General features: G+C 51.2%; 1 protein-coding gene across 10 annotated transcripts in view; it reads right to left on the reverse strand.

The window, feature by feature from the left end:
• The window catches only part of MAPT (microtubule associated protein tau), a 100,777-nt gene extending 76,579 nt beyond the window's left edge, over window positions 1-24,198 (reverse strand). For all 10 annotated transcript variants that reach the window (XM_081218135.1, XM_081218143.1, XM_081218142.1 and 7 more), the window contains exon 1: window positions 24,081-24,198. The gene's annotated coding sequence lies outside the window, so the exon portion shown is untranslated. The remainder of the gene's footprint in view (window positions 1-24,080) is intronic.
• Between the last annotated feature and the right edge of the window lie 313 nt (window positions 24,199-24,511).

Genomic DNA, 24,511 nt, shown 5'->3' on the forward strand with positions numbered 1-24,511 from the left:
ACATTTTACAGTATAATTTGTCTGGACACTTTGGCTGGGAATTTTGATAAAACATCCCTTGGGCTTCCCTGGTGGCGTAGTGGTTGAGAGTCTGCCTGCCCATGCAAGGGACACGGGTTTGTGCCCCGGTCCGGGAAGATCCCACATGCCGCGGAGCGGCTGGGCCCGTGAGCCATGGCCGCTGAGCCTGCACGTCTGGAGCCCGTGCTCCGCAACGGGAGAGGCCACAACAGTGAGAGGCCCACGTACCGCAAACAAAACAAAACAAAACAAAACATCCCTTAACCTTAAAACTTAAAAGATGGCACCCAACAGGCATCAGATGAAAGGAATCCTCAAAGAGCAAAATATTAGGCCTTTGGAATGAGAGTCACAGACCTGCCTAGAGTTGCCATTATACAGAGCCAGAGAGAGGACTCAGGGAGTGTCCATCGGTCAAAAAAACACTTGCTGAGGGTCATGGGCTAGGTGCTTTGAACCTCCCTGAGGAATCTTCTAGTCCCTGCCCCTTACTTCCAGCTGGATGGCACCAGAATACCCCAAAGACACACCATACCCCTTTTCCCCAAGGTCTCAAAATCCCCACCTCAGGAAGTGCTGTCTGGCTTGAATTCCTCCAGATAGAGTTTAAACCACACCAACAGCCCAGGAGTATATTACAGAGTTTAAAGCTGCTAAATTAGTAAGCCATACTTGAAAATAGGGATATTTGGTTGAAGGACAACTTCTGATGTATCCTGAAAAGTTGGAATGATCTGGCTAAGATGGGTCCACAGGACACTATCATTGTCTGGAGGCCTCCCCAGGCCCCCCCAACGTTGGCATTTGGTGACAGAATGCTTGTCTGGGTTCTTTGCTCCTTGTCCCTTGGTAACAAGTGATTCGTTGTCACCCATTTAACGAAGCAACGCATGAACCCCCTCAGCTTTTCCTCCACGCCTGGTGACCCCAGGCCAGGCACCAAGCTTCCTCCAGGGCAAGCTGTCCCCATGGGGTCGTGAAGGCAAAGAGAGGCTGCGGCATTCTGGGCTGAGAGGTGCTCTGACCCACACTGTCTTGCAGGACACACCCCCAAGATGGCTGCCAGGCCACGGGATCTGGGTCTGGAGAAGAGAATTTTTCTGCAAGGGATGTTGATGGCCCATTCCAGAAAACTTCCCACAGCCTGCTCTGCAACGGCCCTCACCAGTGAGAAACACTCCAAATTTCTGCCCAAGTCTACACGGAGAAGTGCATAAAGGTTTTAGTCCCAATTCTTTTCATGACAAATCCTACTACAAGAACCACTGAAGAGCAATTATCCCTAAACTTTCATTTAAAAGTCTGGGGAGGGGAGGGAGGAGTACAAATCTTTGTGATCAGATTTTTCCCACATTCATTTTTATTCCTGATGAACTCTTAATGGCTTGTTCATCATGCTGTATAACAATTGTGCAAAGATGCATACATTTACCACATGCTGGCCTTTCTGAGTTCATTCTGAATTTAATTATCATTAAGTACCCACGGTGTGCCAGGTGCGAAATGCCAGATGAGGGGCGGGATGTGATGTGGGCCCTGAGTCGCCAGTCAGCTGTTGCTAGAACCCCTCAGCTCTGCCGCTAGCTCTCCTGCAGAGCCACGCCCGCTGCCTCGGAGACTTCAGACGCGTTCCCTGCGAGTTAGCGGGTGACTGAGGGGGGCGTGTCTGTGGGATTCCCAGGCACTGGGCAGCCAACCCCTGCTTTGCCAGGGTGCTCCAGTCTGGTATCCCTGTGGAACAGGGGAGGGTCCTGGGCCAGATCTGAGCCACTGAAAGAGGGCAGGATGATAGAGCCGCCAGGCAGGCAGGAGGTCCACAGCTTGGGGAGAGGAGGCCCCTTGGGGAAGCAATGCTCGGGCTGGAGGGTCCTCCAGGCTGTGCTGCTGAGTGTGGCCCCTGAGAGCTGAGGGACCGTATGGGAAGGTTACCTAGCTGCTCTGAGCCTCGTTTCCCCAGGTGAAAAAATGGAGGTAGAATCTACAAACTCAATAGGTGATAGAGTGATGAAAGGAGATAAAGCAGGAGCATACCAGCCATCACGGTTCTGTTCCCATCGCCACTGCCAACTCTGGCCAGGCAGCTGGTCAACAGCTTCAAGTACCAGACAGGTGACAGGGGAGCAGAGGGTTGGGAGAAAAGCCAAATCCATCCCTCCACATAAAAAAAAAAAAAAAAAAAAAAAGGAACCCGAGGCCTAGGATCTGTACAAAGCAAGTATGGTGCCCAGCGCATCACAGGTGCACACTGAGTTCAGGAAAACATTCCCGGCTCCTGTGTTCTCTGCCTATAGCTCATCTGGAAGGTTCTTCTGTCTAAGGCAGCCAGGTGCCCAGGCCAGCCCACCAAAGCCGAGTAACACAGGGTGTGTCTGAGATAGACCTTAGGGGCTCTGAGCTGCCGGGCCCATCTTGAGCCCCTTTAAACTCCTCTGAGCTTTAAGTCTCACCTGCCTCCAGTTGAGCCCAGCCATGGGGGCAGGTGGGGAGGGGGAGGAAAGAAATGTGAACCAGGCAGAGTAATGAGAGCCAGCTCCAGTGACGAGCCCACTGTGTCCCACAAGGTCGTTTGTGGGTTCAGCCACGGGAACTAACGGTCAGCAGAGCTCTCTGCACCGGGTCTGAGGAAACCTCGGGATCCTTCACAGGTAGCGGCAGGTGAGGGGCTGGGATGGGGCCTCTGGCCTCGGCAGGGGTGAGGGTGACCTGGGAGGAGGGCACCCTTTCCTTCCTCCTGTTCTGTGAGTCCTGGCATGCTGGATGTAAGTGGAAACACAATCTACCTGGGAAGAAACCTTTCCTGGGGAGGCACCCCTGGGCCAGGTGGAAGGAGGAGTAAAGACTTATAACATCAGAAGGGTGGAAAGTGGAGTTGATGATTTGAATTTTCTCCAAATGTCATTTGTTTCTTTTTTCCTGATTATAAAAGTAATTCATGGTACTTCCCTGGTGGTCCAGTGGGTAAGACTCCACGCTCCCAATGCAGGGGGCCCAGGTTCGATCCCTGGTCAGGGAACTAGATCCCACATGCATGCTGCAACTAAGAAATCTGCACGCCACAACTGAAGATCCCGTGTGCTGCAACTAAGACCCGGCACACCCAAAATAAATAAATAAATAATTTTTTTTAAAAAGAAAATAAATAAAATTCATTCTGCTGTCTGAATTTCTGATGAGAATCTGTTCACGTATTACTTATGTAATATTTAAAAAATTCCACGCACACACACAAAAGAAATACAGACCTACTGAATTTAAGAAAAAATGCAAGTGCGGAAAGTAGGCAGTGAGAGACTTCTGTAACCCCTATTCAGTTCTACAACCGCCTTCTAAAAGCTTATCAAAGCAGGAGCATGCTTCCAGGTCGCTACCTATGGGTCCACCGTGATGACTGGTTACCATGGTGGGTGTTCAGTAGTGTAACTAAGGGCCAGTCACTCACTGTGCTCTGTGCTTTACAGACATCACCACCACTCCTTACAGCAGCCCTGAAACAGAGGTGCTACTATTCCCATTTTTCAGATGAGGAACCGGGCTCAGAGAGGTCGAGCTACTTACCCAAGGTCACACAGCTAGGAGGGAGCAGCCAAGAGTCAACCCCTGTCAGCCCTCCTCCAAGGCCTGGGCCCTTCCCACTACATCTCATCCACAATCCAGGATGGCAGGGAGAGGTGGGTAAATTGCATCTCATGTCCATTACTTAAGTATGACATGGTAACAATATAATGATTAAAACAACACTTGGGGAAAATTGTTTGAGTGGCTAAGAATAGGCCAGGCAGGTGCAGGGAGAGATGACCGTTGAGGAGCCCCCTTAGCAGCTTTTGTGCTAATAGTGGGATGGGCTGACTTTGGAAAGGAAGATGGTTCCAGGAGACAGCAAGGGGGGGAATAATCAAAGGGGACAGAAAAATGAAGGACTCTGGGGCTCACACTATGGGTGGGCCAAACGGCTTCGCAGTTCTGCCCTTTTTTCCCATACAGTGTGTCCATTGTCGGGAACTGCTTCATTTTCTGGGCAAGAAAAACCTCATTAACCTAATTGATATTTTCCAGCAACAAATGTTGCATCTGTTATTTAAGCAGCCGGAGGGGAAGGCTATTCCACTAGGGACACCCATGCATCCTCCAGGAATGGTGGACGTTCTCTAGGAAAATCAGCATTTCTTTTTAAGCAGGGTGTATGCTTGTCCTTTCAAAAGGAGTGAAGACAATTCAGCCTGGCTGCTTTTTTTTTTTTTTTTGCGGTATGCGGGCCTCTCACTGTTGTGGCCTCTCCTGTTGCGGAGCACAGGCTCCGGACACGCAGGCTCAGCGGCCATGGCTCACGGGTCCAGCCACTCCGCGGCATGTGGGATCTTCCTGGACCAGGGCACGAACCCGTGTCCCCTGCATCGGCAGGTGGACTTTCAACCACTGCGCCACCAGGGAAGCCCCAGCCTGACTGCTTTAGTGAAAGGTCTCTTAACCTTGACTCAGAGTTGTTTTTGCTTTTGTTTTTCTCCTTGAGGGCACGTCCAGGCATAAGACCCACTCTAGCTCCACTGCTGCTCCTCTGAGGGGTAACTACTTGGCTTCAGAGCTGATTACTCAACACAGGCTCATGTGATCCCTCTGAGGCAGGTCTCACACTTGCTGTGAAGTGAAATGATTTGTCAAAATCAGTGAAACAAGGGATCCTTGGGAGGACACCAGCAGGACACTGCAGGAGAAGAGGTCTTTTCAGTATGCAAGAAAGTGGGAATGTTCTGGAAAGCTGCTGCTCAAGGGACGCATCCGTAAATCAGATCGTGTGTCCCAGAGACTGGCCTCCATCATCTGAGAGGCTTCACCTTCTCTTGCTGGGACCTCAAATATTGGTGCTTCCTGGTCAGGCCTCCACCCTGGGTCGGCTCCACTGGCCAGGTGGGGTTGAGGGTCCCTCTCTGGGGAAGGAGGCGAGATGGGGCATGGGAGGGCATCTGTGTGGGGAGGAAGGAGACCTGGGCTAGCCCAGCTTTGCCATGAACTCACTGTGTGACTCTGGGGAGGTCGCTTTACCTCTCTGGGCTGTGTCCTCATTTCTCAAGTGGCTCTGGCGTCTGTTAAAATGCCAAATTTGCGGTCCTTATCACCTTGTGCTGACACCTCTGTGGATTTTTCTCAGAATAACTTTAGAAAGCAGGGAGGTGTGGGGGAAGGGAGGTCCCGACAGGAGAAGAAAGAGTTGAAGGGAAGGTGGTGATTCATTCTAAGGACGTCACCCGTTTGGGGGCTGCTCCCAACACTTTTATCTTCCTCTCTGGCCCCTTCTTTCTCCTCCCTCCCAGCCCCCTTGTCAGGCTGTGAGCTGCCGTCACAGGGAAGCCGGGGTGACTCTGTCAGGAAGACAGAGGAGGAGGTCTGCAGGGAGGCTGGGAGGTGGGACTGGGTGGGCTCTGGGGGTTCTTGCCCCTCCATGGTACTGGGAGGTCTGGGTCCCACAGGCCAGGCAGAGTGACCCTTAACTAACAAACAGTAGGCGATGCTCAGGCCTTGGGCTCAGGAAAGTTACCTTCTAGCCGTGGCCACGCCCATCGGCCTCTCTGGAGAGAGCCGATGGGACAACATGATAATTAAAACTGAAACGAGCCCCTCAGAGGATTGGCTGGAATGTCCCTGAGGGCTGCAGTTCTGTGTCTGAAAGAGAAGACCAGCAGTGCGCTTTTGCTTCTCTGGGCGTGGCAGGCGTCCCCAAATAGCAGGGGCTGTGGCCTACATCCTTCAGGGAATGAGGGGGTTCTGGAGGGACTCTGGAACCTGCACCACGGAAGGATATGCTTATCCTTTTGAAGTGAGCTAGGGCCTGAGCATATATATAAATTTACCTTTAAAAAAGGTAATATGGGGGCTTCCCTGGTGGCACAGTGGTTAAGAATCCGCCTGCCGGGGCTCTCCTGGTGGCGCACTGGTTGCGAGTCTGCCTGCCGATGCAGGGGACACGGGTTTGTGCCCTGGTCCGGGAAGATCCCACGTGCCATGGAGCGGCTGGGCCCGTGAGCCATGGCTGCTGAGCCTGCGCATCCGGAGCCTGTGCTCCGCAACGGGAGAGGCCACAACAGTGAGAGGCCTGCGTACCACAAAAAAAACAAAACAAAAAAAGAATCTGCTTGCCAATGCAGGGGACACGGGTTTGAGCCCCTGGTCCAGGAAGATCGTACATGCCGCGGAGCAGCTCAGCCCGTGCGCCACAACTGTTGAGCCCACGTGCCACAACTACTGAAGCCCGAGCGCCTAGAGCCCGTGCTCCGCAACAAGAGAAGCCACCGCAAGGAGAAGCCCGTGCACTGTAATGAAGAGTAGTCCCTGCTCGCCGCAACTAGAGAAAGCCTGCATACAGCAATGAAGGTACAACGCAGCCAAAAAAATAAAAATAAATAAATTTAGTTTTTTTAAAAAAAGGTAATAGGTACAAGAGATAAAAGAGTACAGAGTGAAAATGGCGTCTCCTGCCCCCACCCACAATTTCTCCCCCCAGAGGCTGCCATCAAAACCTGATTTTCGCCTTTCCTTCCAGTGTCAGGCCCCATATGCATGACTCATTCACATGTACACTCCCGCCTTTTACACAGATGGTAATACATGATGCCTACCTTGCTCTCCGCTTAACAAGGTATCTGAGGGAGCAGCCAGAGCCGCGACTATGGACCTAGTTAGTGCATTTCTCCAGGGACCACAGTTTATTTAACCAGTTCCATACCGACTCTTTCCATACTTTTGCATAACAGATAATTCCCCAATGAACCCCCATATATAAGCCTTTGCTCGCACAGAAACAGCAAATTCTCGGAAGCAGTGATGCTCTGTCAAAGGGCATCTGGTCAGTCTTCTCTCCAGAAGTGGTGATTTTCCACTCCCACCGACAGCACACCCCGGCCAGCCAAGGGTTACCGCCCCTCCGGATCTTGGCCATCTCATCCATGTAACAGTGGCATCTTACTGTGGTTTTATCAGCAGTCCCTTAATTGTGGGCCAGGTCAAGCATTTCTTTCATGTTTAGTAACCCCCGGCCCCACTTTTTTTTTCCTCCTGTAAACTACTTGCTTTTTTCTTTTCCGAGGCATGGTAAAGCATCTGGGGGCAATTCTGGGGTGTCCTAGGACCCCCTGCCAGTTCTGGATGACCCAAGGTCCCTTGAAGCTCTAACACCGTGGATTCTGGGAGCATCATTAAAAGCCCAAGGGTCCGGGGACTGTCCAGGTTTCAGAGAGCCCAATGGTAAGCGAGAGAAGCCCTCAGTAGCCCAGCAGGGAAAGCTGCGACTTTCAGCCCCGCCTTGAGCCTGAGTCTGAGCCTCTGAAGATAGATGTCCCGGCCTGGGCGTGGCAGCCCTCTCTGCATGGGAGAATGGGCCAGTTTGTCTTTAACTCATGTTAGGGTGTGATGCCACGAGACACAATGGAGACATTTTGCGTCTACTTCCATTGAGAGCTCCTCCTGGGAATCCAGAGCTAGCTCATTCCCGCAACATCCGCTCCCTCCCTCCATTTCAGGTCTGCCATGAAGTCCTCTCCTTCAGCAACTGGGATTTACCCAGCTGTTCTGCTCGGGCCCCACCATCCAACAGTGAAAGGGTACAAGATTCCCAGGGGCAGCTCAAGTATCAGCAATGCACTGCGGCATCACTTAGGCTCTGCTAATGGCCATTTTTCATGTGATGTAGCTGGAATGGTTTGTAATTTAGCCTAGATGTACCAGATTAACGGCTATCTCCTCCACCCTTACACAGAGCTTCTGTTTTATGGGAAGTGCTCAAAAATAAATCATTAACACCTGTCTAATTGCCCCCCTCTTTTGTCCAGAGGGTAGTTAGTAAAGTTCAAATTGGTTCAGTTGGACTGTGTTTACAAAGACTCCTAACATAAGGAGGTACACTTCCTGACAGGCTCAACTAGCTTTCTTGCAAATTCAAAAGCCCCTTTCTTTGGTCCTGGGAATTAGGATTCCACATCAAATACAGGATGCCTAGTTCAATTTTAATTTCAGATAAACAACAAATAATTTTTTGAGTGTGTGTCCCAAATATTGCATGAGACGTATTTAATTGTATTGGTTTCCCGTGGCTACTGTTAAAAATTATCACAAACTGAATGGCCTAAAATAACAGATATTTATTCACTCGTAGGTCTGGAGGCCAGAAGTCCAAACTCAGTGTCACTGGGCTGAAAGCAAGGTGTTGGCAGGGCCATGCTCCCTCCAGAAGCTCTAGGAGGAAATCCTTTGCTTGCTTCTTGTAGCTTCTGGCGGCTGCAGGCATACATATCACTCTCATCTCCGCCTCCGTCATTACATCATCTTCTCTCCCACGTTTTTCATCTCTCTCTGTCTGGCTCGTATAAGACACATGTGATTGCATTTAGGAGCCAGATAATACAGGAATCTCATTTCAAGATCCTTAATTTAATCATATCTGCAAAGATCCTTTTCCCAAATAAGGTCATATTCACAGGTTCTGGAGGCTACGATCTGATATCTCAGGGTGGGGGGGGCATTATGTCGCCTACTACACTTAAAAAAAATATATTGTTTACCTGAAATCCAAATGTAACTAGGCATCCTGTGTCTTAACTTGCTAATTCTGACAGCCCCACCTGGGCCTGAGCCACTCCTGAAATGGCTGGGATTTAAATGGTTTGCCTGAAAAGAATCTAAAAAAAGAGTGGATATATGCATATGTATAACTGATTCACTTTGCTGGACACCTGCAACTAACACAACATTGTAAATCAACTATACTTCAATAAAATAAATTTTAAAAAAACATTTTCTTTGTCCCTGTGGGGGGGGGAGGGAAGCAGTGTACAGTAAAGTGATTCAGTTATGCATACACATATATATCTATTCTTTTTCAGATTCTTTTCCATTATAGGTTATTACAAGGTATTGAGTAGAGTTACCTGTGCTGTACAGTAGGTCCTTGTTCGTTACCTATTTTATACATAGCAGTGCGTATATGTCAATCCCAATCTCCCAATTTATCCCTCCCCCTCTTAACTTTGCATCCAGGTCTGTGTGCAAAGGGTCCCACACCCCTCAGCTCCTGCCTGGAACCACGTAGCTAACCAGGTCTGTGCCCAGCGCCAAGGACCACCAGGCACTCCAACTTTCTGTTTGCGGTGTTTTAAAGAATTTTCTTGAAGAAACACTTACTACTCACCCTGAAGGCAATGTATAGCCTGAAATGATCCCTGTGCCCGCCCCCGCCAAAAAACACAAAAAACAGAAAACCCCAACAGATCAGAAACTAGGGCAGGATCTCACAGGTGGTATCTTGGTTTTATAGCCGGTGTTTTTTTGTTTTTTGTAATTTTGGGGAGAAAGTAGGAGGCAAGAACAGAACTGAGACCAGACTCTTGTTTTAGTTATAGGTGGAAGGGTGGCTATGGGAAGTGTATTTCAACACCACCAAAGTGCCTGGTGAGGTTGCGGCTTTAAGTAATGTAGTATGTGCAACCTCAACCTCATGGCTGCCTGTCCCTCTCTTCCCTGATCCCCGTCACTTTTCCTGGTCCTAAAGCGTGAACGGCAGTGGTGTAGACCTGCGGGATATAAAGTGGACTGCCGAGTAAGGAGGATGAGGCAGTACCCAGGGGACTTGGTGCTGCAGGTTTGGCCCCAACCCCTCCCTCCCCTCCCACTGTAACCCGTTTTCCCTAACGGCCGGCAGGGGACTTGCCTGACTTGCTTCGGCCGCCCAGGGAAACCACTCACGGTGAATTAAATTTCTCCCTGCAGACACTGCCTGGGAACCTGAATGTCATCTTCCCTGAGTCTACACCCCAGGGCTCCTCTGGGGCCACATTTTCCAGGCTTTTGGTCCCATGTACCCCTCCATGGAAGTGTGGCAGGTGTGAACATTTTTCAGGCTGGCAGAAAAATGAGCTTCACTATTTGGTAAGTGTAGACCTGCCCACGACACTAAATTTGGTTCTGCCGTCACCGGTGACATGAAGCAGCAGCCCAGTTTAGAGACTAGCTTTCAGTTTAAAATATTTTCTCCGGGCTCATATTACATGTGACCCGATCACCGACACCAGAGGGCACGGCTTCTCCGGTCATTAGCACTAAAGACATGCCCGCTGGCATGGAGGGTGGAACCACGGGGGCGCTCTGAGGGCAGGGAGGTAGCAAGACAAGGTCCTGGACTGAGGTACCATCTGGCTCCCTCCCCAGCTGTGAAATCCCTGAACCTCAGTTTGCTCCTCTGCAAAATGGATGATAATAAAATAATAATAATAATAAAATAAAAGGATGATAATCCCTGCCTCGTAGGGGAGTGAGGTTTCAATGCAGCAACGTTTTTAGGAAAATAAAAGCAACCTGTTACTACCATTATTATCAGCATCTTCATAGAGCAAAATGAATACGGACTAACAGTTAAGTTGGTCTGAAGTAAGACAAAGCAACAATTATAGAATATATTAAAGGAAATGTGACTTTTGTTATTTTAAGTATATAGAACAATAGAACCATGTACTAAGAGGTGGAGAATGTACTTTATTTAAAAGGGTAAAACTCATTTGACATCAGCCTGTTTGATTTATTAGTATCCAGCTTCGTGATTCAAGAGTAATTATTTTGAGCTATGTATGTGCTCAGCTCTGTGACTGGGCAAGCTCTGTGACCCAGGGGAGCAGGAAAGCCACACAAGACACAAGCCTTGCCCTCAGAGAACATACAACCTGTGGGAAGACGAGACGGGCACACACAGAAAGTCAAGAGGTCAAACAATTAAGCGTTAACCACTGCAGTGCTGATGACTGCTGAGAGATGAAACGTGTAGATCTATGGATCTTGTTGAGTGCAGTAGCTGGAGAAGGCTTTCAGAGGAGATAGAGGTTAGGGAAGGTCGGGAGAGGGGAAGGAGGAGGGGACATTCTCAGCAAAGGTACCATGGATGAGCTGGGGCAGAAAGAGCACGATGTTTATGAAGGAGCCAAGAGGCAGGCTGGCCAGCGGTGGGACCGGACCCGTAGGACTAGACAGGGAGGCCAGGCCGAGGCATGCGGACTTGGGCAGGCAGCGAGAGGTGGGACATGACTTAGCAAGGGACAGAAAAGGCAATCTTGGACTCATGCTTGGAGGGGGCAGGGCAGAGGACAGGGCTACTCTGGGAAGAAGAGTTTGGCAATGGTCTGCAAAATGGATTGGATGTCAATTTCGGAACCGAACTTGGGAACAATCCATTATTGTCTCCACAGTGATCCGAGGGTGAAGTGATAAGACCTACATCCCTTTTAGTGCTGGTGAGGAAGCACTGGAAAGGGAGGGGCAGGTCCAGGTGACATCTGGGAGGAAGCAAATGATGGTTAAGTCTGTTCCAGGAAAAGGGGGGGGGTGGGGAGAAGAGTGTAAGACTCCAAGGTTTGCTACATGGGGACTTGAGGATGGCAGGTTCCAATGACCAAAGCAGACAGGACCATGGTGTAACAAGGACAGCTTTGGGGAGAGCAGGGTAAACAAAGGTTGATGATGTGGGGACACCAGGTACCCAGGACTGATGCTCAAGGCCAGCCACTCAGTAGAACAGCCGGGCTGTTGTCAGGGCGGGGTGACACAGCCCCTGAAATACTTCCCACTGTCCACTTGCATGAGAAACCCTCCATTCCCAGGGCAAAGGCAAATAGACTGCAGCCCAGCCCCAGCTCAATTCAAATTCCAAGTGCAAGTGTTCAATTAATGAGCCTTCACTATGCCTCTTGCGGCCAAACAGCCATCAGAATATTATACCGTCAAAGTCAACTCCAGACTTTAATCGCTCTTGACCTAATTGATTCCGGCACGTGCTAAACACAGTGGTGGGAAGAGGCTGCCCCTGGGCATAATTAGAATATGAGATTCTGCACCAAGTCCCTGTTCGATTAGGAGGAAACTGAACCCCCCTGAGAAAACAGAAAGGCTCCCAGGAAATTAATTCCCTCTGAGGGTCACAGCATGAGCCAAGGAAGTCCCACTGGCAGGATGGGGTATCATCTGAGGTCATATTAAAGGCACCCCACCCACTGTCCTGCACCTGGCTAGCGGCTTCCCCTCCAAAGAAGGGGCAGATAAGACCAGTACAGGCTGGACTGCGGCCATCTGTCTATCCATCCAGGGCTCAGGCCCAGCTGACTGGGTGCGCACTCCTGGGAAGCAGTGTGCACCGTCTGGCTGGCGCTAAAGGAGAGAGGTAGCAGCAGCGGCTATACTATTCCAGGCTCAGCCCAAGAGAGACTTCAGATCAGGTGCATGACTGTGACTCCCAGGAGGCATCCCCCATCCCTGTGGCACTTGTTTTCTGAAAAGCCCAAAGGAATTCTCCTAGATTGTTTCATTTCAGTTCTGTGATTACCCAGTGAGAAGGAAGACTACATTATTGTCCATTTTGAGAAGGAAGATTGAATAATCCCCATTTTACAGATGGGAAAATGAAGGTTCAGGAAATCTTTTTTTTTTTTGGCCGAACCTCACGGCTTGTGGGATCTTAGTTCTCCAACAAGGGATTGAACCTGGGCCCTTGGCAGTGAAAGCTCGGAGTCCTAACCACTGGTCCGCAAGGGAATTCCAGGAAATCTTAATTATTGCCGCAACTGGTAGGTAAACAGGAAGATTGCAATTAAATTCAGGGCTGGGGGGCTTCCCTGGTGGCGCAGTGGTTGGGAGTCTGCCTGTCGATGCAGGGGACGCGGGTTCGTGCCCCGGTCCGGGAGGATCCCGCGTGCCGCGGAGCGGCTGGGCCCGTGAGCCATGGCTGCTGGGCCTGCATGTCCGGAGCCTGTGCTCCGCAGCGGGAGAGGCCACAACGGCGAGAGGCCCGTGTACTGCAAAAAAAAAAAAAAAATTCAGGGCTGGGTAAGACCAAGCTGTGAGTGATAACAGAGGCCCCACAAAATAAGAGGACGGCTAACTTCTGGAATTCAGTCTTGCTGGCAAGATTTATTGTTCAGATCAGGAGATGTTTTAAAAAGATTTTCACTTGGCCCAGATTGTCAACTTATAACATGAATCCTGTCGGTTAAAATTTTTTTTTTCCTGCATTTCCCATGAGACATCAAACATTGGTTCATAATTATTCATAGCACGTTAGTGACACTGAAAGGGATTTATTTCAATGCATTCAGTCTGTATTAATACTCTGCAGGGAACAGAGTGCAGCCATCTCTCACTGTGCTGCTAAGAAAGGAGGGACTTCAGAACTAAAGGGGGAAGAAATGCACCCAGTGGAGAGACACCCAGGAGGCATGTTATCCCCACAAGATTAACCCCGGGGAAAAGATTAAACAGGTTTAAAAAAGGTTCAGGTGAGTCTCTGAATGATCAGTCCTTTATTCAAGCGGGTTTAGGGATGTTCTGCAAAATCCTTCGTTTCTAAGCCAACCTCATGGCGACAGCAGAGGCAGAAGCTGAACTGCTGTGCCATGGAGTGGGGACAGTGTAGAATTTCCCTGCTCTTAGGAAAAAGATAAGGCAGAAAATGGACGGCAGAAGAGTTAGCGACTCTTCCAAACAGCTATTCCCGGTGATTCTTGGCAAGTGGCAACTTCGGAAGGGACAAGTTTCATGTGAATCAAACCATTATTACCAAGTAATACCAATAACCAAACGATTATTACCTTGCCCCAAAGTATCAGGTTACATACAACTACTTTATTTGTATGTAGAACTTTTGCTTGGCTTACCAACATACGTTGATTTAAATTCTGATGCCTTACCAGTACCAAAGTTGAAAGCTGTTCCAGTTTTCAGCAAACCCAATATTAAAAGCCCAGACATAAAATAAATAAGGTAGTGAAAATTCATATTTAAATATTAAACCAAAGAGACTCTGTCAATTGTAACCTTCTTTTGGGCACTTAAGCCTTTATTTTTTATTTATTTTTTAATTTTTAAAATTTTCATGAGCTCCAATTTGTCTATGTTTTCTTTTGTTGCCTGTGCCTTTGGTATCATATTTAAGAAATCACTGCCAAATGTAATGATTTGAAGCTTTTATCCTGTATTTTCTTCTAAGAGTTTTATAGTGTTTTTTTTTTGTTTTTTTTTGTTTTTGGTTGTGCCACATGGCATGCAGAACTTCCCTGAACAGGGATCAAACGCGTGCCCCCTACACTGGAAGTGTGGAGTCTCAACCACTGGACCCCTAGGGGAGTCCTTAAGCCTTTAGATTATTAATTATCCAATAAGCCTCTTTTTGAGATCATGGGAGAGGGAATGAGGTAAGACAGTGGTTTGGTATCACTGTCCAATCAAGAACAACTGAAAATAAGCACCTCTGAAATGATCTGTAAATCAATGGCAGAACTGGATTTGATCCAGGACAATTCTGTTGACACATAATTTAGAATTCTGGTTCTACTTCTGGAGGAAGGGCTGTCCTTTATCCTGGGTGAGGGGCACAGTTCTAGGATTCCATGAATTGGTCCTTTCTGCCACTTCCTTCTTGGCATTAGGCTGTGGATCACATCACAGGCGATTATGGACCCAGGGGTCTTCTAATATCCTTAATGTCCTGAAGAGGAGGACACAAGGATGAAAGTGCCTCCTGAGGTTTTTTGTAGAACTACAAGCTTAGGTCCCAAGACAACATCACCCAGCCTTCCCGGAAAACCAGAAAACTGGGCGATAGGCTGGAAGGAAAACCAGCAGCTGGGACCAGAGATAATTGATGTCCCTCTTCTCTTTGATGCCTGATTTAGCAGTGAAGCAGACAGGACCAAAGGGAGGCCCATGAATGAAACATCATTATCAATGGCTTCAGATTTAATTCTAACTTGCTGATTTAAAAATGGCTTTTTAATTGTTGGATCTTGATCTAAAACTCCTTCACTAAGGGGAGTTAACATGGTAAAGAGAATTTAAATTTATGTTGAGTTTTATGGGGAGAATTTTGCAATGCCCCCTTTAGTTGGGATTCTATGTGAATGAATTCCAAGTGCCATGCTAGTCCTGGAAGACAGGCAAGAGATGTGGGGAAGATGACGCCCACCATTTACTTAACACAAAAGTCTCCACAGCAGGCCCTCTCCTGCCTGACACCAAGTAAGAAGCAGAAATGAAGGAGTGTAAATATTCAAGGCTGGGTCCACAAGGCCTGATGTCCACAGCCAGGGCCTCCTCCTACCACCACCAGCCTTCTAGGTCCATCATATTTGTTACAATAGTCACACAAATTAAATACAGTGCAAGCTGATGACATTCAAGTGTTAAATGTAAGATGAATTCTGAAAATCATTCACTGACTCTAAGAAAATCAAGTTGAATACTTGGAGAGACTTCATAAAGGTGAGTAAATTTTTAACCATCAAATAGGATGTTAAAGACTGTGAAAAAAGTAGTAAAACTCTAGAGAGACTCTGCATTCAGATTATACACAGTGTAAGCCCTTGTTCCAACCAGCTGGAAGTCCTAGACAATGCATTATGGGTGTTGCTTAGGCCAAAAAGACAAGGAATTCCAACCAGCTGACCCAAACACCAAAAGGAGGCCTGGGCCCTACAGCAAAAGATGGAGGAATAAATGCACAACTATCTGGTTAATTTAAATGTTTAAAATATATATGTATCATTTTTTATGATTTTCTTTAAAAAATTTATTTATTTATTTATTTATTTTTTGCTGCATTGGGTCTTAGTTGCAGCAGGCGGGCTTCTCTCCAGTTGTGGAGCACGGGCTCCAGCATGCGGGCTCTGTAGTTGTGGCACATGGGCTCAGTTGCCCTGCAGCATGCGGGATCTTAGTTCCCCAGCCAGGGTTCGAACCTGTGTCCCCTGCATGGGAAGGTGGATTCTTAACTGGTGGACCACCAGGGAAGTCCCTTTGATTTTCTGATTTAATGACTTTTTTAAAGAAACATGTATTATCACTCTCCGTATTCACTCCATGGATAAGAAAGCTTCTTAAACCGGATTTATTAATTCAGATATAACTATGGTTATCGAATGCTTGGCGCTCCCTGGATTCAGAGCATGTTGAGTTTGCTTTATTTAATATTTTTCGTCTTGACTCTCAGCTGCCACCATGAAGCCTACTTCTTCTTCTTTTTTTTTTTTTTTTTTCTGTGGTACGTGGGCCTCTCACTGTTGTGGCCTCTCCTGTTGCGGAGCACAGCCTCCGGACGCGCAGGCCCAGCAGCCACGGCTCACAGGTCCAGCCGCTCCACGGCATGTGGGACCCTCCCGGACCGGGGCACGAGCCCGTGTCCCCTGTATCGGCAGGCGGACTCTCAACCACTGCGCCACCAGGGAAGCCCTGAAGCCTACTTTTGAGTTTACCAAGTTCAGCACTGCTTCATTATTTCATTTGTAGAATCTCTCCTCCATTGTCTTCCATTAGTTCTGTTACTTTCTCAATCTCATCAGTGCTCACTTTTTATTCAATCAGTAAGCTAGTAAGATCTCGGAACCGACCTGCTAAGCCAGGTCACCAGTCCCAGGCTGGTGGGAGGGAGGGTGGTTCAGCTCAGGCTGGCGTGGACAGTACACAGGCTATTCCTGGCATGCAGGAGATTTCAGGAAGGAAGAGGGCAGAAGCAGGGACAACAAATGACAAGTCACTCTGCTTGCCTGTGGCAAGAGTTCTGTTGTGTGCAGTTAAACCTGGGTGTGTGTGATTTTCGGGGGCTCCACTGCCAGCCAGACAACAGCGCCTGCTTCCAGGAAGAACTGCCCACTTCTATCTTGATCCCTGCTCAGTGTAACAGTGTATCTGTTCCAACTAACTCCATCACCAAGGTCAGTAGTTTGCACATTCATCCAATCACAAGGGGCTGCTCACAGGCTGCTGCCCACGAAGCCATTTAATGAGCAATTATTATGTGCTGAGCCCTGGGCTAAGCACTACCCCATTTAAACCCCACAGCAACTGTGAGATAGGTACCCCAAGTTACAAACAATAAAAAAACTCTCGGGCTTCCCTGGTGGTGCAGTGGTTGAGAGTCCGCCTGCCGATGCAGGGGACACGGGTTCGTGCCCCTGTCTGGGAAGATCCCTCAAGCCGCGGAGCGGCTGGGCCCGTGAGCCATGGCCGCTGAGCCTGCGCGTCTGGAGCCTGTACTCCACAGTGGGAGAGGCCACAGCAGTGAGAGGCCCCCATACCGCAAAAAAAAAAAAAAAAAAAAAAACTCTCCAAGGGCTTCCCTGGTGGCGCAGTGGTTGAGAGTCCACCTGCCAATGCAGGGGACACGGGTTCGTGCCCCAGTCCAGGAAGATCCCACATGCCACGGAGCGGCTGGGCCCGTGGGCCATGGCCGCTGGGCCTGTGTGTCCGGAGCCTGTGCTCCGCAAAGGGAGAGGCCACAACAGTGAGAGGCCTGCGTGACGCAAAACAAACAAACAAACAAAAAAAAACAACTCTCCAAGAGGCTAAACAACACAGCTTAGGCTCCGCAGTGAGTAGGGGAGCTGGGATTTGCACCCAGGAGTTCTGATCCCAGGCCCCACCCTTAACCATTAGGCCAAACCTACTGTGTCTACATGCAGGACACTGCCCTGCACTGGGGAACCCATCCAGGGAAAACCAGCATCTGCCCTCCAGGCATTCACAAACTTTCCTTGAATAGCTGAGGCACAAACTGCATTTTTTGGGGGTGAATTCTTAGTCTTCCTGATCGGGGTAAGCACAGAAATATCGACAAAGAAAACACAATTTCAGATAATCCACCTGGAGGTCATTCAAGCTGGCATTTTGTGGAAGCCGATTCCTACACCTACAGAATGTTTCCTAATCAAAGAACCCCCAAAGCTCAAAAACCACCCCGAGCTGGCCTCAAGCTCCCTCCCCACACTCAGGTGGGGGCCATCTGTGCAAGAAAGGAACCTGGCAGAGATGGCAGGAGCATGGCACCTGAGGCAGGGAAAGAGGTCTTGGACAGCAACCCCTTTGGCAAGGGAACAGAAGTGAGTCCGGTGTGTGTGGTGTGTGTCCGATCGCCCACACAGGCGCTTGTGGAAAGCAGCAGAATCGTAGCTGGGTGGAGTGGCAGTGAGTCCTGTGGATGGAGGATTCCAGGCTGTCCCTCTACACTACAGTATAACGGAATATTTACTGCAGAGCCCAGGCCCCAGGAAGTGAGAAAAGCTCCCAGGCCCACCTTTGCCAAGGGAGACTGAGATTCTCGCTTGAGGTCCTTCCTATGCCTGCCCAACTCCTCTCACACCCACAGGCTCCGAGCTGGGTCCCAGTGGCTGTTGCCAAAGCTTCAGCCTCTGAGGTGCAGAACCTAAGATGGAGATCTAATGTCTCTAAAACTTCAGTGATTTGGTTTTGAGTCTATGTCATGATTCCCCGATCTTGATTTCCAGCCTTAAGCCAGTCAGACCTGGCTGCTCCTTTGTATGACAGAGCAGTCCTGAAATCCTGGATTTGGGGGAAGAGGTTTAAGGTCCCCAGGATATCTTCCCTGTTTTATAAACAGAGGCACAGAGGTTGAGTAAAATCTCTTGCTCCATGTGTCAAGGCCGAAATTCCGAGCTTTAGGCTGTGCTCCAATTACAGACTCTTAGAAAAGTTCACATGCGTGTCAGTGGTTTTGGAATTAGTATATTTATGCACGTCAGTGGTTTTGGAATTAGTATATTCCACTGGGTCAATGTTATAGATCGCGCTTTGGTTCCCGCTAGCCCACAAAGGCCTATTAAGCCCACATGTAGCTGAGAAGGGGCAGGGGCTCCTGTCAGACACCCAGCTCCACCACTCACTGACTGTGTGACCTTTAGTGAGTTACTAAACCTCTCTGCACTTCAGTTTCCCCATATGTAATACGGAGATAATACAAACTGCTACTTAAAGGGGTTGTTGTGAGGATTGAATGAGATAATCTCTGAGGAACACTTAGAACAGTGCCTCCAAGAAGCTACGCAATGAACATAAGATGCCACTAAGATGATGGTGCCAGGGTAACAATGTTTCTATAGCAGGGCTTCTCAACCCTGGCACTAGTGACATTTGGGGCCAGATCATTTAGGCACCCTGGGCCTTATAGGATGTTTAGCAGCATCCCTAGCCTCTCTCCACTAGATGCCAGTAGCACCCCTGCCCAGTTGTGAAAACAAAACAAAAAAATGTCTCTAGACATTAAAGTGGCCCCAAGGCTTGAGAACCACTGTTTTACAGGAAAACAGCTGAGAGTCCCAGCTGGAACATTGGATTCCTCTCCCTGCTGTAGCCCAGTTGGTGTGGCTGGGGTTTTCTCTTCCCTTCACCTGCTGAGGTGGCCCTCCCATGCCAGCTCCAAGTCACTAGTGGAAGCATCTAGGCTGGCAAGTTAGGAATGGTCGGGCAGGTGGGTGTTTCTGGGGATGTGGAGGGGTTGGGGGGTCCTCTAAGTGGGATGATGAAAAGTGGGAGGAAGAAGAAAGAGCAGAGGCAAAGGGGGTTTCCCACCGCCGTCCCTCTGACCTCCTGCAGGAGTAGCACCTGCAGTGCTAAAGGTCGCAGGGCAGGGTCCTCCTCCCCCTGGGGGTGGCATGTGGTCTCTCCCCTTTCCACCCTGCTGGCCAATGAGGGTGAGGTGAGCAGTGGGGACCAGGCTGTGGGACCATATGCAGCAGGAAGGCAAGGGAGAAGGCAGGGAAGCAGTGGGGGAGGGGAGGGCATGGAGGTGCACCAAGGGGCACAGGCAGCTTTTGGGTGTCATTTTGACACAGAGCAGGGGACAAACTGGACTGGCTTTGTCCCCCAAACTTCTTGATGCCATGACCTCGAATAAAGCCCTCCTCCAATTCTGCTTTCTTTTCACCACATTTTTTAACCTGCATTTTCCCATTTATTTGTTAAATGAGCAGGGCCCAAAGACCTATTGTATGTCTAGCACTGTACTAAGCCCCTCAGGGTGCTTTTATTTATTTTTTATCTTTTTACTTTATTTATTTATTTTTGCGGTACGCGGGCCTCTCACTGTTGTGGCCTCTCCCGTTGCGGAGCACAGGCTTCGTTCGCGCAGGCTCAGCGGCCATGACTCACGGGCCCAGCCGCTCCGCGGCACGTGGGATCTTCCCGGACCGGGGCACGAACCCGTATCCCCTGCATCGGCAGGCAGACTCTCAACCACTGCGCCACCAGGGAAGCCCTATTTGTTTTTGCGTGATTCTTGATTTCAAGGTGAGAGGAAGGAAGGTACTAATTAACTAAATAGAAGGCACAATCTAATTGAAAACTAACATATGTTCATGTACACAGCTGTGGAGCCACCCAAATCATATACATACATTTATATACATAAATCTCGAGGGAAGGTAGAATAAAACAATTTCTTAAAATTTTCAACCAATGGGCTTCATGAATTGATGTTAAAAGGGCAGAAGAAAAACTCAGCCTAAACAAAGGGCACCCCAATCCTACCACATCTCCAGGCTGCCACAGCTCTCAAAGGGCATGTGGGTCAAAGGGCATGTGCAATAGCAGGGACTCTTTCCCCAACTGGAATAAATCTGACCCTTCTTAAACTGATTGTAAGTTTTCTTCTTGTAATTTGTGGGAATAATCCTTTTCTTTTGTTCCTGTTGGGGGATCTGTGCCTGATATTAGAAACCACTCAAAGATGGGCATGTGCAGAGGAGGTCGGACAGACACAGACTGTCATTCATCCAAAACCAGTATAACCAACAAACACCTTCCCCAAATTGTCCAACGTTGAACGCCAAGAGTCAAGCTAGGTTACTGCAGTATACACAACCTGCTACAGAAGCAAATGTTGGTCAAGAAATTGATTAGCTTCAAGAGCCACTCTGAAGCGGGCTCTGGGAGAAGCGTGTTATTAATTTGTTTAGGGGAAGGTTTGGAGATGGAGGAATGGATAAGCAATTCTTATGTGGTAAACATAAGCAACATCATAAAACACAAAAAATACCTTAATTAATTATGGTAGGAAAGGCATTCAATTCTCTTTCTGTCGTAGGATCGGTCAGTTGGAGGGACGGGGATCAGACAAAACTCAAAGCTGTCCTGTTGAGCCTGAGCGCGCGGTGGCCCAGAGGAGCAGGCTGGCATTCGCTGTCCCAGGCCCCACCATCCATCCCAACCCGGACCAGCCGGAGACTCGCGCATGGAGTTACGGGTCCGGACCGCCTGACGCCAAGCGGGGTCTCCCGGGACTTAAAATAGCCCCCACCTGCTGGAGATTCGGGGACAGTAGTCTATGGCCCTCGAATTGGTGCCCGGGAAACCCAGGCGCGGCGGCTGGCCCCAGCTTCAGCGTCGGAGCGTGGGCGCAAACGGGGCATCTCTCGCGTTCCCGGGTAGGAAGCCGTTTAGTTAAAGCGCGCCCAGAGCCAGGGATGGAATTTCCCGATACGCGTACGAAGGACCGTCCCCGGCCCCCGAGATTCCTCCGTTAACAGCCCCCCAACCCCGGCCTTGCCGACCAGAGAGCCCTACCAAACCGCCAACACATTTCCAAAGAGTAAAGTCGCGGGTGCCCGTACTGCGCTTTGTTCCCGGCACTGAGCTAAACGCCTCTGCCGCGCTCCTTTTCCCCCAACCGACAGGAGGTGACCTCTCTGCCCCCCGGTCCATCCCGAGCAGCGGTGGCCGCGGGCTCCCCGTTCCCAGGGCCGCTCTGAGACCCTCGCTCTCTCTGATACCAGAATCTCCTGTCCAACTCTATTGGGGGGAGGGGCGGGGACGATGCTCGAATTGATGCTTGAACCTCTCCAGCCCACCCGTGCCAAGCCCAGCTCTGCAGGGAGGCTCTGATCCTGAAGCCACGAGAAGGTTCGGCTTGGCCGCGGGCAGCCTCTCGACCCCCCGCCGAGTCATTCCCGAATATTCAGATCAATCTGCGCGGCTCGAGAGGACGATTGGGCCCCTAAAATGCTCATCCCTCTCAGAACTGCGCCCCCGCACCAGTCTCCAGCGATAGAATTAACCAGAAAGCCGGCCAGGCTCCCTCCGGCTAATGGAAGGAGGGCGAGGCTCGGATTTGTTCGCCGGGGTCCGTACCCGCCTCTCTATCCCTCCCTCCCCACCCCCGCCTCCCGGTTTCAAGGCGGCGGCGAACTCGGGATCTTAAGTGAAAATCCCGCACAGTTCTAAAATAATATTCGGCTATAATAATAAAAACACACGAGAGATGCCTATCTGGGTGGCTGCGGCCGCCGCAGTCCAATTAGGAACAGGCACGGGTTCAGGGTTGGGGGTGCGGCTCTCCCTCCAGCGTCCTCCAGGAGCCAGAAGGGGCGGCCCTGCTTGTCCCAGGGTTCTCCATCTCTGCTGGGAAGGGGCGGGGCACGCCCCAAGGGCCCGGGGAGCGTGTGGTCTCCATGACAACCTCCCCTCGGCGCCCCCCATCCGAGTCCTCCCGATAAAAATGGGTGTGGCCCGCAGCACCCGAGGAAACCTCACGGCCCCTCCTCACAATCTCCTGCCTGGCGAAGCAACAGGGCTTGAAGCGAAGCGGGGCCCCGCCTGCGAGCTCCCACCGGGAGTCACTGGTGCTCCTTGGTGGGCAGCCTGGTGGGGCACGGCCCCCGGGACGTTCCGGGTGTGGGGAGGGGCATCGTCCCTTCGCGGCGACCCGCAAGGCGCGCGGAGACCTGGAACCCCACCCCTTCAGCCCCGCGGATGCTTTCTGGCGCGTGGCCCGGCTCTGGGAGGGGGCTGCGCGGGGTGACGCCCTTTCCATGCGTGCCCTGAGGCTAACTCGAGTTCCTCGACCCCGGCGAGCTCTGAGAGCGAACAAAGGGCTCGGAAATGAGGGGCAAAAAGCGGGAGGAGGTGTGGGAACCTTGGTTAACCACCTTCGTAGAATAAAAGCCAAAAACCAGTGCTGGCAACGCAGATCACGTAAGCCCTACAAACAAAGCATCGGGCCCCCGAGGAAGATTCCGGGTGAACGCCCCCGGTGCTCAAGACCGCAGCAGCAAAATGCCAAGATTTGAGAGCTAATTGCGCTCCCCCCTTTAATGACAGTCCCCGCCCTGTCCTCTAAGCCCAGCCACCCGGCTTGGCATGGTACTGTGAAGACGTGACACACCGCAAAAAGATGGCACCTCGAGTTCGGAGGGGAGAAAAGCAGGGGTGGAAGTGGGAGGAGGCAAAGCCTTCCCTCCCCCTCCTCGCCCACCCGGGTCCACACCCACTGCCGCAGTGAGGGGCGAGCCCTGCGCGCCAGCCCCTCGCCTCCGGCAGGGAGCGCACAAGCCGGACGCCCGGCGCGGAGCGCAGAGAATGGGGCCCGCCCCGAAATGCACCTGCAGCCCTTGAGCGGGTCGGTGCCGGGCTGCGGCTGTGCGCGCCCTCGAGCCGGGATCGGCAGCGGCCGAATCCTTCCACATCGCAAGGCCAGGTGACCCCTGCCTTTTCGAGCCTCCACCTTGGGATCCGCGCGCTGTCTTCTCTCGGGCACGGCGCTGCTTGCGTCTCGGTGCCAGGAGCGCGCAGGGGGAAGGGCGACTAAAGTGACAGCGCCGGGACCCCTCCCCATTTCTCCGATTCCACTCCCAGCCCTCAAATGTCCCCTGCGGGTTTCTGAAGGAGGAAACCGAGGAGAGGGTGGGCCACCGCCTTAAACCAAGGGCAGCGAAAGCCTCACTGGAATCGTTGCCGGGGAGGGGCAGGCAGGGAGTCATCTTTTCTAGAACCCGATCAATACCTTCCTTAGAGCTGATGGCAAACCGAGGCAGAGAAAATGGATTACAGGTTCGGTTTCGGGGGTCGTCACCGGACTCCCCTCCACCCCCGCCCCCCACACACAGTCATACGCCCATTGCGGCAAAAGGCGGTGTTCGAGAGTGCATAGCAGCCCCCTCCCCCAGATCACCGCCATCCGCGCCCCACCCTGTGGGCACAACATCTGACGGGTCCGCGAGAAGCGGGTCGTGTAGACAACCCCCCCCTCAGGACACACACACACACACACGAGCGCGCGCGCGCGCGCGTACATCCCTTGCATGGGTCCCTTTCCAAATCGCCCCAGTCCAGGCGCCGGAGCGCTGAGGGAGCAAGGAGGGGCCGCCGCCTTTGCCCCCGACGAATGCTCACCTCATGAAACCCATCTCTGAGGCGAGGGGAGGCGGCATGGGGTTGCAGGAGGGAGGACGGTGAGGCAGATTTCGGAGCCTCGCACTTACCTGATAGTCGACAGAGGGCGAGGACAGTAGAGGGAAGCAGAGGAGAGAGTGGCTGTGGTGTCGGTGGCAGAAGGTGGGCGGCGGCGGCGGCGGCGCTGCTGCTGGTGTCTGAGCTGGTGGGTGGTGGAGACTGCGAGCGCGCGCACGAGCGAAGAGGGCGCGCTCCCGAGACCAGCGGGCAGCGCAGGCGCGAGCAGCGGGAGCGCGAGCCTCCGGAGGGGAGGGGCGGGCCGTGAGGCCTCCGCGAGCGTGTTCTCCTCCGGCCACCAGTAGGCGCGCGCGAGAACTCCAAGGATCGGCCTATCCTCGCCTCTCGGCTCTCTCCTCTCTGGGCTTCCTTCCCGGGTCTCGCCTCCCTCCCACGGCTTGGGCCGCGGCGCTGACCGCAACGCGCACGCGCACTCTGGCCCTCCTCCTGCTAGGGGAGCTTT

The sequence above is a fragment of the Mesoplodon bidens genome (genome assembly GCF_964165515.1).
Source record: "Mesoplodon bidens genome assembly, chromosome: 19".
NCBI lineage: Eukaryota > Metazoa > Chordata > Mammalia > Artiodactyla > Ziphiidae > Mesoplodon > Mesoplodon bidens.